The sequence below is a fragment of the Falco naumanni genome, chromosome 4 (assembly GCF_017639655.2).
Source record: "Falco naumanni isolate bFalNau1 chromosome 4, bFalNau1.pat, whole genome shotgun sequence".
In the NCBI taxonomy this organism is placed as follows: domain Eukaryota; kingdom Metazoa; phylum Chordata; class Aves; order Falconiformes; family Falconidae; genus Falco; species Falco naumanni.
Window position 1 is genome coordinate 22355497 of NC_054057.1, and position 16195 is coordinate 22371691.

Below are 16195 nucleotides of genomic sequence, written 5' to 3' on the forward strand. Positions count from 1 at the left end.
CTTCTGGTGGTAAAGGCTTTTTTTAAAGGAAAGTTAGACAATTACTGTGATATGATCAGGTTCTTGAAAGATCCATGCTTTCAAGGGGATTATGGTTTTACATACCAAGCTGAGATATCTAAAGCTAGCTCTTCCTCATGTGATGAATGTTTAGAAAGAACAGCCTTTTGAAGTCTCTCATGGATGCTGCCAAAACAATAAGGAATCTAAAGTTGTAGATTTTCAGCTTGTTAGGTTCTTGTTGCAGTTGATTAATGGTGGGATCTAGAGGTCAAACAGATGCATCATGGTAACTTTTCCTCCAGCGTGAGTTTTGCTGGAGTGTAGTAATTTTTAATGAGGAAAAAAAAATATCTTTTTTCGGTGTGGGGAAAAAAAAAAAAGGCGCTATTGAACTCTCCTCCTATTAATAGTTTTACAACAGCAGGGACCTGCATGAAGCTTTTGTCTTTTGTCAGTATTTTATGCACTGCGCTAATATAGCAGCATGCTTGCACCTTTTGTCCATTCCTTCATCTGAACTGAGAATTGTGAAGCTGGCCTGTATGTATGTCTTCATTGGGCTGTATTGATGACTTTGACTATGTCAGAAAAGAAAAAAAAAAAAAAAAGAAAAAACCCAGGGGTTAAAGCATTTCAATAATTCAAAATCTCTGAAAACCACTTGGTTTATTTTATAGCAAAAATACCTAGCATGTACATGTCCATCTGTGTTTGTGCTATCACTTTTTTGTATGCTTTACAGAAATGCAAGTGGATTATTTTTGGGGGGATGGGGGTGGAGGTGAGCTGAAGAATGCTTTTGATATTAATTTTCTGCAAGATATGCTAATGACAAAAAGCACTGAGCTGAATTCAGCTGTCAATGAAAATGATCTGAAGCTTTTTAAAATAATCTCACTGACTGACAAGTTTGTTTAGTATTTAACTGGTCTGAGTAGAATGAAATAACTGAAATCTTGCTCTCTAAAGAAGAAATATTTTTAGAATATCTTAAAATGACATCTTTCTTTCAAATGCTGTGTATCAAACTTGTTTGCCCTATAGCTTTATAGCAGCTTATTACTACCAAAGAGGACTTGATTCCCTGCAAAAAATAGAATTCTAGGATTTTATTGACAAGAGAGATATGGTGACCCCTAGGATGTGGTTTTGCAGCAAGTACTAACTTTCTATATCTCTCATCTATAAACTTTTAACCCATGTCTTACAATTGCTTTGAAATTTTTGAATTTTAGATGATTTACAGTTGTCAGTTTCAGGCCTTTCAGCATCTAAATAGTGTCCTTTAGAGGATGCTAGTAAATAAGAAGGAAGTGGGTTCTGGATTTGGTTCCAATTATGCAATTGTGCCTTTTCTTCTGTTGTGGCTTAAAAAAAAAATCTCTTGGAAGTTTTAATATCCTTCCTGTATTTAATTACAACCAAGCTCCAACAAATACTGTAATAAGTTAGTTTCTCTTGGATTGAAAATCTGGAAGAAGTATTTTACATTTAACATTTCTGCAGTTTTGGAGTGTATTTTTTTCCCAGAACACATAGTCAGGATAATGTGGTTAATATTGTTTGTATTATATGATTGTTCATCAGACGCTTCTCTGCTTCTGATTACTATGTTTTAATTTGTATTTGCCATAGCAAAGTCTTAATCTTCTCAAAATTTTGAAATGACCCTAGAAAAAACCTAGCAAATTGGTATAACTAATTTTCAGTATTCCATCTTTGTGCTTTACTTTGGCAGTTAATTTACTGAGATAATGGTGCGATTTAGAAACTATTAGTTTTTGTGCTGTGTCATTTTTTTCCCTGAGATGGTTGTATTTAAAGTCATCTATTTAAGGCTCCTTTAGTGCTCTGTATTTAGGGCTTTCATGACATGTCTTTCAGAAATTATTGAGTATAGGTGAAACTGGTAACAATTACACACTGCCTTCAGGATATGTATGGCATCACAGGATCCCTGAGCAGTAAGTTGTGTGAGAAAAATTAGTCTTGGAACTCAATTACTGTTCAGGTGTCTTGATTAATCTTATTGCTTCTCTGCTGGCTAATTGAAAGTTGTGAGTTGACTGACTGCAGAAAGAAAATCTGCTTTTTTAGAGGCCATGGCTGCTGGTGACTTCAGAGGCCGGCCAGGAGGACAGTTACACAGTTGTTTTGTTTTGGGTATGGTTTGAATAAGGGTTTCTTTTTTACAAGCTTATAAAGCATCATCTTTGCAAAACATTGTATTCTTAATGTCAGTGATGATAAAAAAATTGTGTATGCACTGTATTGGAGACATTGTCTTTTTTATTGCATAGCTCTGATATGGAAAGATAATAAAATCTGAATTGATGTGGACATTTCTTTAAATATATACCATGCATTAAATACTTCTCTTGGCTACTATTCTTAATAATTTTAATTGAGGACATCAGTATAACTAAGAACAGAACTTATCCCTCGGGGTTTTAAGTAGCCAGAGTTTATTGAATAGACCAGATGACCATACTAACATGACAGTAACTCAATTTAATATTGGCCTCTGTGGAATGTGTGTTGTGTTTTCTAATGATTAGTTATGCAAAAAGTCATTGGTAGATCATACACAAACTGGATCTTGCATTTATTTAGTGGCTTTCTTTAGTCTGTAAACAGAGTGCATACCAAGATTGCAAGGGAATTTCTTCTTTAGCAGCTATCTGACAGTAAATTCTGTGCCTTTTTGTTTTTGCTATTATTGTTCTTGTGCTAATGAAACTGAGCCTGAATGTGTTGTAGCTTCATTTTTCTGTGTTGAGCTACCTCTGTCATCAGTAAAAGAAAGACTAGGAAGGAGATAGGAAGAAATATGTCCCTTTAATACACAGAGAAAATAAAATGGCTGTCTGGAGTGGGTGGGGGAGGGAGTTTGAAAACAAAGGAGAACATTTATTTTAATGAGTTTATTATTTAGATGACCTTTGAATAAGGGTGTAATTTTGGAAATGGAATCAAGATGTTTGTTGTAGTTTATTACCAGCAGATCATATTTCAGGATCATGCTAAGTATTAGGAGAAGAAGGACAACCTGGGTAGTTCAAAAGAAATGGGAATGATTTAAGCAACTAGTAGTACAATCAGTACTTTTAGTGTACCCCAGAAGCTCCCCCCTCCCTCTAAACTCGTGGAAGCCTTCAAAAGACATTTTGTAAATTTATGTATATAGCAAGAAAAAGAGCTGTAGCTCGGTGGAAGAGGTTTTAATTTTATGTCATGGAAAATTTTAAGTTAGCGAAACAACTGATTTCTATGTGCTGTTGAACCTCTGGAAATTAATAAATCTTAACAAATATGTCATTTTTGTGTATGCTGATGGAACGCTGGCTAAGGTTTTAACACTACTTGGTTTGATCGCCTCAGATAGCTCTGATTGAAATTTCTCAGTAGATTATAATATATAAAATTATATAAATATATAAAATTATATATAAAAATATATATAATATATAAAAAAGGAACTAAAGGATAATGCTGAAATAAATTTGATTAATGACTATTTGGTCTGATGGACTTCTGCTGCCATGACTGTGTTTTTCCCTGTTTTTATTTTTCAGCACTGTATTGTTTCTGGCTAATCAGTTAAATTGCAAACTCTTCAGCATAGTGATATCTGATTAGGTTAGAGATCATAATTCTTTAGTTATGCATTATATTATAATGAAAGCTATAAAAAACGTGTTCAGGCTCTGGTTTAGGACTTCAAAACCAAGTATCCATTAAACTGTCTAAAAATCAGAGTTCAGTTATTCGTAAAAATGCTTTGCCTTCTTTGGAATGAATATTTGTAGTATTAAATTTCTCTGATAAAAGAATTATGTGAAGTTATTTTCATCCAAGCTTACTTTGTAATATACCATTTTGGTTTTTTTGTGGTACTATTTCAATATTTTTGTAGATCGGTTAAGGAAAAACTTCCTTCCTCAGAGAATAATTTACCAATTTGTTGTCTCTATTCAAAACTACTCCAACCAAGTCATTGTCACTATTCCTTCAGGCAGAAGTGCTCTATTTTGACTACAGGCTCATGAGTAATGCTTAACCCATTTATTTATCAAATCAAATGGAACTTTGAACTGTGTTTCTCTGTACTTGCATGTTGTTCAACAGCTTAGTAGATGAACCACATATGTGTTGTGGACAACATTAAAGTACTCAAAAAAGCATTGTGGATGACCAAATTGCGGGTGTTCATTAATGCTACACAGGCACAGAAACACAATCTTGTGCATTGTAAAACATCGTATTTCAAACATTTCATTCAATTGCATGCGTTTGTTTCTTGTCATCCCTTTAGTACATTAGCACGTAAGTACTTAATGGGCAATGTCCAGAGATCTTTCAGTGTTAAAATTAATGCCGTGTTGCTCTGGGATAATACTGTTATCACCAGAGGAGATTTGACTGTGATACTAGAGGTGGAATATTTGCACATTTCTCACCCAACCAAATAGACATGACTCATTTCTGCTTGTGCCTCCCTACGTAGCAAATGAAAAATCTAAACATCTACCTGCTTGCACTGCTGCAGCGCAAGCTATTGAAATTACTATTAGTTTTGTGGAGGGACAATTCTCTGCAGATAAGATGAAAATGACATTGTCAAGAGCAGACAAACACAGATAAGGTTCTTTTTTCTGTGTAGGTATTAATGCTGATAAATGTGGAGACAAAAAGACGAGTGCTGTAAATGATTAGGTATATGCATATTTTCAATGTAAATAGCACTGTTTCTAATCATGAGATCAAAAGTATAAAGTGCCTTAATACACCTTCTTTTGGATGTTGGTAGCTTTCCATGGGAAAGTGTCCTTATTACTGATTGAATAAAATAATAGAATCCTTCATGAAGTGTAGGTCGTATTCAAAACTGGAGTCTATGGATACTACCTGATTACAAATAGTAAGAAAAATTGCTATAGTTATTCTGATGCCTGTCTTCACAGGTAATTAATTTTTATATGGGAAAAATCTGTTTGCCTGGATTTTGAGTGATTTGCTCTTTTCATTCTCAGCTGTCAAATGTAACTACTGTTTATAGAATAGAATAAATCGTTTAGGCTGGAAAGGACCTTTAAGATCATCAAATCCAACTATTAACCGAGCACTGCCAAGTCCACCACTAAACCACGTGGCTAAGCACCACGTTTACAAGTCTTTTAAATACCTCGATGGATGGTGACTCAACTACTTCCCTGGGCAGCCTGTGCCAGTGCTTGACAGCTCTTTAGTTGAAGAAAAAATATCCAGTCTAGACCTCCCCTGGCACAACTTAAGGCTGTTTCCTCTTGACCTATTGCTTGTTACTTGGGAGAAGAGACAAACACCCACCTCCTTTCAGGTTTTTGTAGACAGTGATAAGGTCTTTCCTTAACCCTCTTTTCCCCAGACTAAACAACCCCAGTTCCCTCAGCTGCTTGTTGTAAGATTTGTGCTCTAGACTCTCCATCAGCCTCATTGCCCGTCTCTGGACACGCTCCAGCACCTCACTGTCTTTATTCTGGTGAGGGGCCCAACACTGAACACAAGATTCAAGGTGCAGCCTCACTCTTCTAGTCCTGCTGGCCATGCTGTTTCTGACACAAGCCAGGCTGCTGTTGGCCACCTTGGCCACCTGGGCACACTGCTGGCTCGAGCCCAGTTGGCGGTCAGCCAGCCCCCCCAGGTCCTCTCCCACCAGGCACTTCCCAGCCGCTCTGCCCCAGCCTGTAGCGCTGCCTGGGGCTGGTGTGACCCAGATGCAGGACCCGGCACTGAGCCTTGTTGAACCTCATACAACTGGCCTGGGCCCATGGGTCCAGCCTGCCCAGAGCCCTCTGCAGAGCCTCCTGCCCTCCAGCAGTTCAACACTCCCCCCCAGCTTGGTGTCATCTGCAAACTGACTGAGGGTGCACTTGATCCCCTCGTCCAGATCATCAATCAAATTATTAAACAGGACTGTCCCCAATACTGAGCCCTGGGGAACACCACTTGTGACCAGCCACTAGCTGGACTTAACTTCATTCACCACCACTCTTTGGGCTCAGCCATCCAGCAAATTTTTTGCCCAGCAAAGAGTATACTTGTCCAGGCTGTGAGCAGCTGGTTTCTTCAGGAGAATGCCGTGGGACACAGTGTCGAAAGCTTTAGTAAAGTCTAGATAGAAGCCATCCACAGCCTTTCCCTCACCCCCACTAAGTGGGTCAGATTGTCATAGGAGGAGATCAGGTTAGTCAGCAGGACCTGCCTTCTTTCATAAACCCACACTGACTGATGGTCCTGTGTGCGCCACGTAATGGCATTCAAGTTGATCTGCTCCATAACCTTTCCCATCACCAAGGTCAGTTTGACAAGCCTCTGGTTCCATGGAACCTTTTTCTGGCCCTTCTTGTAGATGTGCATTGCATTTGCTGACTTCCAGTCTTCTGGGACCTCCCCACTTAGCTAAGACTGCTGATAAATGATGGAAAGTGGCTTGGTGAGCATTTCTGCCAGCTCCCTCGGTACCTTTGGGTGGATCCCATCTGGCCCCATAGACCTGTGTGTGTCTAAGGGTGTAGCAGGTCACTGACCATTTCTCCTTGGATTATGGAGGCTTTGTTCTCTCCTTGTCTGTGTTTTCCAGCTCAGGGGGCTGGGTAGCCTGAGAACACCTGATCTTACTATCAAAGACTGAGGCAAAGACAGCTTTAAGTACCTCAGCCTTTGTCCACTGCCTTTGCCCCCACATCCAATAAAGGGTGGAGATTCTCCTTAGCCCTCCTTTTGTTGCTAATGTATTTATGGACACATTTTTAAATTGTTTTTTACGGTAGTAGCCAGATTAAGTTCTAGTTGGGCTTTGGTTCTTCTGATTTTCTCTCTGAATAACCTCATGACATCCACCTAGTCCTGAGTTGCCTGCCCCTTCTTCCAAAGGTCATAACCTCTCCTTTTTTTCCTGAGAAATGGCCAAAGCTCTGTTCAGCCATTCTGGTCGTCTTCCCCACCAGCTCATCTTCCAGCACATGGGGATGGCCTGCCTCTGTGCCTTTAAGAGTTTCTTCTTAAAGAATGTCCAGCCTTCCTGGACTCCTTTGGCCTTCATGACTGTCTCCTAAGGGACTCTGTCAACCAGTCTTCTAAACAGACCAAAGTTGGCTCTCTGGAAGTCCAAGGTAGCAGTTCTGCTGACCTCCCTCCTTACTCCTCCAAGAACTGAAAACTCTGATTATTTTGTGATCGCTATGCCCAAGACAACCTCCAACCATCACATCACCCACAAGTCCTTTGTTCAGAAACAGCAGGTCCAGCGGGGCACCTTCCCTAGTGGCTCCCTCACCAGCTGTGTCACGAAAGTCTCTTCCACACACTCCGGGAACCTCCTAGACTGTTTTCTGTCTGCTGTATTGTATTTCCAGCAGATATCTGGTAAGTTCAAGTCCCCCATGAGAACAAGGCTAGCAATTGAGAGACTTCTCCCAGCTGCTTTTAGAATATTTCACCTGCCTCTTCATCCTGGTTGGGTGGTCTGTAACAGACTCTCACCATGGTATCTGCCTTGTTGGCCTTCCCCCTGATTCTTACCCATAAACACTCAATCCCATCATCACCATCATTAAGCGCTAGACAACGCAAACACCCCCTAACATACAGAGCTACCCCACTGCCTCTCCTTCTTTGCCTATCCCTCCTGAAGAGTTTATAGCCACCCATTGCAGTGCTCTAGTTGTGTGAGTCATCCTGCCATGTTTCCGTGATGGCAACTGTGTCATAGTTTTCCTGCTGCAATGGCTTCCAGCTCCTCCTGTTTGTTGCCCGTGCTGTGTGCACTGGTGTAGATGCGCTTCGGTGGGGCTGTTGATCCTGCCACGTTTCCTGGGGTGGAGAAGCCCTAATTCCTGCATGACTGTTCTCGAGCGCTTCTGTCATTTCTAACACATCAATAACCCTAGTGCCTTTGCTGCAACATGGATCTCCATCTCCTACCTTCACTGAGGCAACAGAGCAAAGGACCTCGCTAGCACACTGTCCCAAAGATATTGGCCTGCTGCCCCAGGCTTATCTCTAGGGAGCCTGATTTTATCCCTTCAAATCTAAAGCTCTTTCAATGAGCCCTGCTGATGCCTGCACAAAGATCCTTTTCCCCTTTGAGAAAGGTGTACCCCATCTCTTGACAGCAGCCCTTGTGTTGAGTAGACTGACCCGTGATCAGCACACCAAAAATTCTGCTGGTGACGCCAGGCTCGGAGCCAGGCATTGATCTTCTGGGTATTCCTGTTTCCTCCTCCATCATTCCCTGCAACTGGGAGGACAGAGGAGAACACTGCTTGTGTTCCGCATCCCTTAACCAGCCATCCCAGGGCCCTGAAGTCTCTCTTGATTGCCCTCAGACTTCTTGTCACAACTTCATTGCTGCTGCCTGAAAAACCAATGATGGATCATAATCTGAGGGCCGTGCCTGGGTGGGCAGCTTTCTCCTCACACCTTTAACTGGGGCCCCAGGCAGGCAGCAGGCTTCCCCAAGGCGTGGGTCTGGTCTGCATGTTGGGTCTTCAGTCCCCTCAGAAAGGAGTCTCCTATGGCAGTGGACCCATCCAGTTTTTCTTTATGGAAGCAGTTTTTAATGCAGGGCATAGGCCAACATAACGTCAGCGACACCTCCAAGCTAGATGAATCATTGCCCTCGTTCTTGCTTGGTTCCGCTTTGCTGAGCCTCATGCCTGGCCTGCGAGGGCCGCGGGGCAGGTGGGGCGGCCACAGAGGGGACCAGCAGGCACAACAAGCCAGGCAGGAGCTTGTTGCCGTTGCCGCCTGCTCCTTCAGCCAGCAGCAAGAGGATGGGAAATCCTCCCTATTATGCATCCTGCCTGCCTGTTGGACCTGTCTCAGGGAAGCCAAGGTGTGATTCCAGCAGGTTTTCCCTGACAGTCCTCAACCTACTGGCCTCCTCCCTGTACTCTGTCACTCAGCAGAGGAGTTCCTCTACCTCCCACAACCCAAACTGGTCTGTGTTTTGCAAGTATGCTCGCAGCTCTTTGCATGAATAGAAGCCACCCTGACAACTTGATCTGTGCTATTTTCTAAACAATCAATGAAATACCACCAGGCATCATTACAAAGAATAAAAGAGAAAGTTATCATTCACATTAAATGCATAGGTTCTTGGCAGAAAAGGCTATAATTAAGGAATAATTTTAAAAACACGTGTTCTAGTATTAAAAAAAGCTGTGTAAAATACAGCAGAAGAAACTTTCTGTAAGTTGAATTTTGCTTGGACTTAGTAAAGCTGTGTGAAAATACAGGGCGTAATGCATTTAATATTTCAGTGGATATATATTCTTTCTTTGGAGAAGACAGAGACTTGAGGAAATGATTGTAGAAGTGTTATTTATACTTAAGGTTGTCTGATATGTCTGTTATCATAGTCTGATTTTGTTTTTTATAACTTTGCCAGAGTTTTAACTGTTTTGGCTGAATTTTCCATGTCATGGAATTGCCAGAAAGTGATTTGTTTTTAAAGTTACTATTAAAATGATTCATCTGTTTCCAGGAACAAGTTATGGGAAAATACGTTGATGGGGTTTTTCTTTTTTCTTTTTTCTTTTTTTTTCTCTCCTGAGAAACTCAGTCCCTTCATTCTTTGTAGTGGAAACTTGAAATCTGGCAGATGAATCACCCTTGTTTCAGGGAAGTGTCTTTTGAAAGAAACTCAGAATGGCAGAAGGTGCGATGTGTACAACATGTGATGTGTATAAAGGCTGGTAGGGACTCTAAGAGTGATTGGGCTATATATTCCTGAATAAATTGAAAGTAAATATTCAGTAAGTACCTACTAATTAAATGTAGGTCAGAGGCTTGATAGAAAAATAGTATTGGACCATATGATTAAAGTTTGTATGTAAGTGCACCAAGATCTTGCAGTGTACAGACTAACTTTGGAGTTCTTGGTTTTTTTTAATATTCTTTTTAATAGATTTTTTTTTTTTAATGTTATGTTCCTTAGAGCTGTTCCTGTGCTGTTATGGAGCTGAAACAAGAATTTTTCAGTGGTCTAAGTAGTATGTTTTCTCACACTTTCAGAAAAATCTGATTAGTATTTTATTTTAATCAAGAAAATGTAATTTATTCTTCATTTTAAAATGTTGTTTTCTTCAAACAGAGCTTATTTTAATTAAATCTTTTTTTCCCCTTTTTTCATGTCAGTGCTGAAGTGTGGTCTTAATAGATTCTGTGGTTAGAAATTTATTTCTGATCCTTCACCTAAAATCAATCTGAATGTGTGTAGGTTTGTTGTTCTGTTTTATTTTTTTTTTTTAAGTGGAGACTACGGAGGGATAGGAGTCAGTTTAACATTTACTTTCTCTTGAAACTGTGTACTAAATAATACGTATTTCTGAAATTTCAAGTCCTATATCTGTTTAGTTGCATCAATCCTTGCTGTTGTTAATACTAATTGAATTTTAATCAGGAAATTATCTCCGTGCTGTGGCAAGCACAGGAGCATTCATTCTGGTCTTTTATAAGCTCTAAATAGCTCATCTAAAAAATCATTTGTAGATAATTTCTTTTTGTTGTTGCATCTTACTGAACTTGGCAGTTCTCTGCTATCCAAATGCTTTATGTTTCTGAAGATGCCTGAGTTTCCCTCTATATATGTAGTCTAAAGGTTTTTTTGTAAAGCGAATATTGTTTTCAGCTGGCATTTTTACACAAAAAATATATATCTACACAATTGTGCACTTTAAAGTATCTTTTGCTTTGTTTTTCTTCTTTGAAAAATCTGTGTTCAAGGTAGGGTTTTAAATACATTACTTTTGTTTTTCTCATTGCATGTATCTTTTATTGTTTCTAGTTCATTAAGCACCTCCTAGCACATAATTTGTGTGATTGTGATTTGCCGTGTGCTATTTGATCAAGGGGGTAACTTAAATCAGCAAGTCCCACAAGCTGCATGGGCTTGGACACGTGGCACGGAGCTGGACACCTGCTTAAGTGCCTGGCTCGAAGGCCCTAAAAAGGGAGCTAATACGAGACCTGTTCTAAAAGTGTAGTTATTTGTCATTAAGGATCTGACTTTATCTTCACAGGATTGCATCTGTGGCTGGGATTATACCGTTTGCTGATGCTTCAATGCCGGGAGGTTTCTGTTGTGAAGGGTGAATTCACGCTCACTTTCTGGAGTCTCACATTAAGAGGAGTCGGTGTCACTGGGAAGAAAATGCTTTTTACCCAGACCACAGTGTTCATAACATGACATTTTTTAAAGGGGGTGTAGGCTCTTTAATTGTGAGCCTTGGCCTACGTGATATCAGTCTTGCTTTTTTAGTTAGCTTTTACAGACTTCTTCAAAGGCATTCATGGAATTTGCTGGTCTGCAAAGCACTGGCTGAAAGCATATACAGTATTGCTGGCTCTTGAAGGGGAGAGAACTATATGGAGAGGGATTATGGGACAACATGTGAATTCAGGAGAAGGTCACACATGCTGCTTTGCACAGTTCTCGGGGCGCCACTGATGAATTTGTAAAATCTTGCAGCTTTGTGGGCAGTGGCTTTGCTGTGGGGCTGTCTGCCCAGCCTGTGGGTGTATGCCACTCTTGAGCTGATTTTTGGCTCCTGCAGAGCTCTCAACTCCAGGGTAGATGGGAGGCCCTAACGTGCCCAGACACAAGGTGATGTTTGTTGACAGCTCCTGGGAAGGCTGTGGCTTCCTGCTGAGCCCCTGTGGAACGGGCTGCCTTGAACTGTGGCAGCTTTCTTGCCTCTGTGCGAGGTTGTGGTTCCCAGTTCATTGCCCAGTTCCTTCTTGCAGGAGTTTGAAACATAGTTCTCTGCCTACAGACTGGTAGAACAGCACCATGCCACAAAGAACATCCTGAACCAGTTGGGTCAATGCTTAGAATGTATCATAAAACGTGCTCTGTCTATGGCAGCAGCGAGATTGCAGACTAGTAAGAATTTACTTCTACTCTGATTAAGCCTTGCGGCTGGAATGTAATTAGACTTCAGTTAGAGGAGTGGGTTTTTCTTCTAAGTGGAGTAGAGATTTCTGGGTAAAGATAGAGTTTGGTTTTTTTTCTTAAATGTTTTTGGTGTTTTTTTTAATGAAAAAACACTCAAGAAGCAAGAGCCAAGGGTCACCCCATGCACGTGTCTGTGGGAGCAGCTTCAATACAAATGTACAAATGAGAAGGTCAATGTCAGATAACTGCAAAAGCCAAAGTAATCACACTTGAATATTGATCTATCAGTGCCAAACTATTTATTGCAACATGGAGAGGGGAAAATGTATGAAACAGTACAATCAGTCATTAGAGAAATACCAGCGTAGGGTCAGTGATTTTGAGAGCTTTGTTTATGTACACCAAATGAGGATTGTGGTCTTATGTTCAAATTTTCCTCATTTAAAGATATCTTTTTCGTATCACCAGAAATAAGGAAAAGGTGTAAGTGGAATATTATTGGTCTTTCTACAACAGAAAGCACTGAAGTTTTCCAGGATGATTTTTTCTTAAAAGCTATAAATTAATATTTGGGTTACTAGTTCCCTATATACTGTAAAATAACTTATCTATGGTGCTGTAAAATGCCTGTGTCTCGAAGGTCCTAAAAGACAGTCTACATGCTTTCAGGAAAATTAAACAAAAAATGAGGAAAAAAAAATCAGTTGGCTAAGAGTCAGTCTTGTTAAGATATGTGGCAGGAAAGCAGACACAAAATTGGAGGGAGAAGAAAGTAAAGGATATAATTAAAATGTTATTTTCTCCTCTTTCCAGTTACCTGTCTTCTTTTGTTATTCGTATACACTTGTTGAACTTGCATGTATATGATTGATTGACTCAGTGAACTCATTGTAATAAATTATGTTTGATGTGCTATCTTGAAAAAAATCTTTTGAAATTCTGTCTCTTTTCTTTGTCTGCTGACCTTGTGGCTTTTAATATCTTGTTTCCCATCTGTCTCATTGCATCATAAGCTGAGCATAACTTTTCAGATTTTAATGCAGCTCTCTTTTTGTTCTGGTTTAAGTAAGGATGTAATGCAAATATGTGATTTGGCCGTCAACAGTAATATCAGAAAGGAATGTTGAAGTGTGTGTTCCCTTTAATGATGTGAAATAAAGAAACACTTATCTGTAGATATTTGATAATACATATTTACAGTGCATAGATGTGTCTCTGCAAGCGAATGAATAGTGATGTCTGTATCATTGTATTACATCTGCTTTAATGTTACAAGTCCAAAGGTTACTTTTAAGGATTAGTTCTTAATTAAAGGAGAAAAGAAATGGGTCTATAAGGTTTCAGGAAAGCATTTTTAAATATAGATTTAAAAATACTTAACTGAATATGCGATACAGATCTACCTAAACTTCATTTTGAAAGATAGATTTTACTGTAGATATTGCTACTACAAGAAGGGTCTCTAGCAGTGAGGGCCTAACTGAGTCTTGAATTACAGGGGAATTTGGATAAACAGATTTGTTGAAAACATTTTTTTGCTAGGGGTTATGATGTCTGTAGAAATGTTCACTTGGGATATCTTTTTTTATGCTTATAGTTCAGAAGTTTGCTTACCAATGGTTAGGTATAGGTAGATAAATTCTTTGTGTTCTTTATTAAGGACATAAAATGTATATGCTGAAAGTGTTTTTTTCAGATAGTGCCTTTTTAGTGAAGGTAAATCTTTGAAGAGACCAGGGAGAATGAACTGAGCCAGGAGGAGAGGAAAGGGAAAAGCATGGTAGTCCTGGGACTGTCTAGAATAATTTAATGGGACAGTAGAAGTAGATTCATCTTTTAAGTCTGCTGAATTCATGAGAGAGTTGTTATGAAAGGGTCAAAAGGCTACAGAGTTCGCTCAATTAAGTGTGTGTTTGTGTAAAACGCAAAACACTGAAATACTTACTTTGATGTGGTCAATATAAGTTTATTTGTATGATGATGATACTAGTACTACTAATAATAATTCTTTTTGGCTGGCTGATTTGACTATGAACAAAGTACCCAATGCAGAGAAGGAAGTCAAAGGGAACCAAAAGTTTTTTTTTCCTTCATGATTCATTGAAAAAACAATGAATAAACCAGTTTCAGCAGGGTGCATAGGCTTATGCATTCATGCAATGGGTTGGTACATCGACTGACATGGAATTACTCCTCAGGCTAAGTATTGTGTTGAACTGAGGCCTTGATATAGTCTAAGCAGTTTTTAGCTCCATAGTTGTGTCTTTGCTAAGCTTCTGTCATCTGTGGCATTTGCTGTCTATTGCCACTGAAACAAGTCTTTGAGCAGAAGCTTTAGTGGGGCAATTGCAATATTTAGCGAGTATTATGTTTGAATTATTTTTTTTCCTGTTGTACTGTGAACAAGTGCTTTGGAGAAATCTAGACATGTATGTTTTCCATCATTGAAAGGGATATTCTTCTCATCAAGAAAGCTGAAGCAGTTTGCAACACTGGTAATTTTTTTCTTTTTTTAAGGATAGAAGTTTTCTTGTGAAACTTCTTGTGAAGAATTTATGAAACTCATAGATCTATTTCTACAGCATAAAATATGAACAAATTAATGGAAAAAAATTTTGGCTCCATTATATTCAACATCAATATTTTAAGATTTCTGTTCCACAAGGTTTTAATTCACTATATCCTTCCAAGAGTTTAGTCTGGTATAGCGTTTCCTTCCAGAAGTGTGAAAACTTAAATGCATGTATCACAGAGGGCATTCTTGTATCTTTAAAAGCCCATTGTAGCACATGCATCTCTCCTGTCCGTGAAATTTGTGTGGAATAACGCAGCTGTATAGTGTTACACACAAATACGGAATACCTGATGATATTTCATCATCATTGCATAGCCATTTGCTTTGGCAGAAAGAAATATCACTGTGGAGTGTGACCCCAAACTGAAAACAGGAGCGATGGGTCTAGGATATGTGTTATTAATAAGTAACACACTTTTGTGACTCATTAAACTCTCTCTGTAATAACAGTGTGTTTCATTCTGTGTTGCTGAGGAAAGTTGCAAACCTGAAGAAAAAAAATTTTTTTACATACTCCCAGATCCATTTCCTTAATTGCTGAGATTTTCCTGGGGACTGAAGGACAGACTAGACATTGTTCAATGTTTTAGCTGAATGAAGTGACACTGGGCTATAATAAGCTGCAGCTGAAATCCAACTACAAAGTGTTTTCCAGCAGTACTTGGGAATAAAGCTTTGTATTTGTAGTTGGTATATACAAATATAGTTTTTGGCAGCAGTTCCATTCTTATTTGCTGTATGTTTTCCTAGGTTTTCTGCTGGACTAAATCACTGTATCCATGATTTAGAGTTAAATATTTGCTTTAAATGTGAGAGTGACCTATTCACATTGACTTTTCAGCATATATCGAGATAGAAGAAAATGAAATGGCATTCTTTTTCTGGAAATTCTGATATAATTCACATATATTGGAGTGTTAATAGTGGACTCTGCATTAATTACTACAAGTTTTGTTGTAGATTAGACATTAGTAGGCACAGAATAGTGTAAAGGCTTGGGTCATCATAGGAAATTTCTTCCATCTAGGGAAGAAATATGAAGAAAATAATATTTTTGGGAAAAAAATGGTCACATGGCCTATTTACTTATTTACTATTGCACTTACTGGCACAACTAGTTAACAGCAGCAAACAAATACATTGTGTCTGGTGAATTAGTGATAACCTTGCATACTAAATGTGATGCATTACTTTGCTTCAGATATATTCATACACTGTTCTCTCAAAGAAATAAGAATAAAGAATCCGCCATTGATTATAATAGAACCACTGATTTTTATGCATCACTGCATCATAAAAGTTCACTTCTTTTTCCTAAGATACATTCATGCTTGCAAACTATTTATTTATCCCCTCAAATTGTGGTTACCAAATTAGCATGCCATATTTTTCACAACATTAATCTTTCTCCACTTTTGTCTGTCTGACTAATAACTTGATAAATCTCTCCTTATCTTCTAATGGCAGATGATTTACCAAGGCCTACCACTTAATTAATATTACAGAGCATGTGGGGAGCTGAAGAATTCAGAAGTATTTTCCATAGCTTGGACATGTAAAATGAGAAGCATAGGAGAAAATAAAAATAATCTTGTAACTGAGAAAAAGCCTTTGTGATTTAAGCATGGGATTGAGGTTCAGGAAATGGTGAGTTCTATCCCACAAATCCATCACGC

General features: G+C 38.9%; 1 protein-coding gene across 5 annotated transcripts in view; it reads left to right on the forward strand.

Annotated features, from left to right (window-relative positions):
• SUGCT (succinyl-CoA:glutarate-CoA transferase) overlaps window positions 1–16195 on the forward strand; it is a 337763-nt gene that overhangs the window by 51037 nt on the left and 270531 nt on the right. The gene's annotated exons all lie outside the window — the stretch shown is intronic.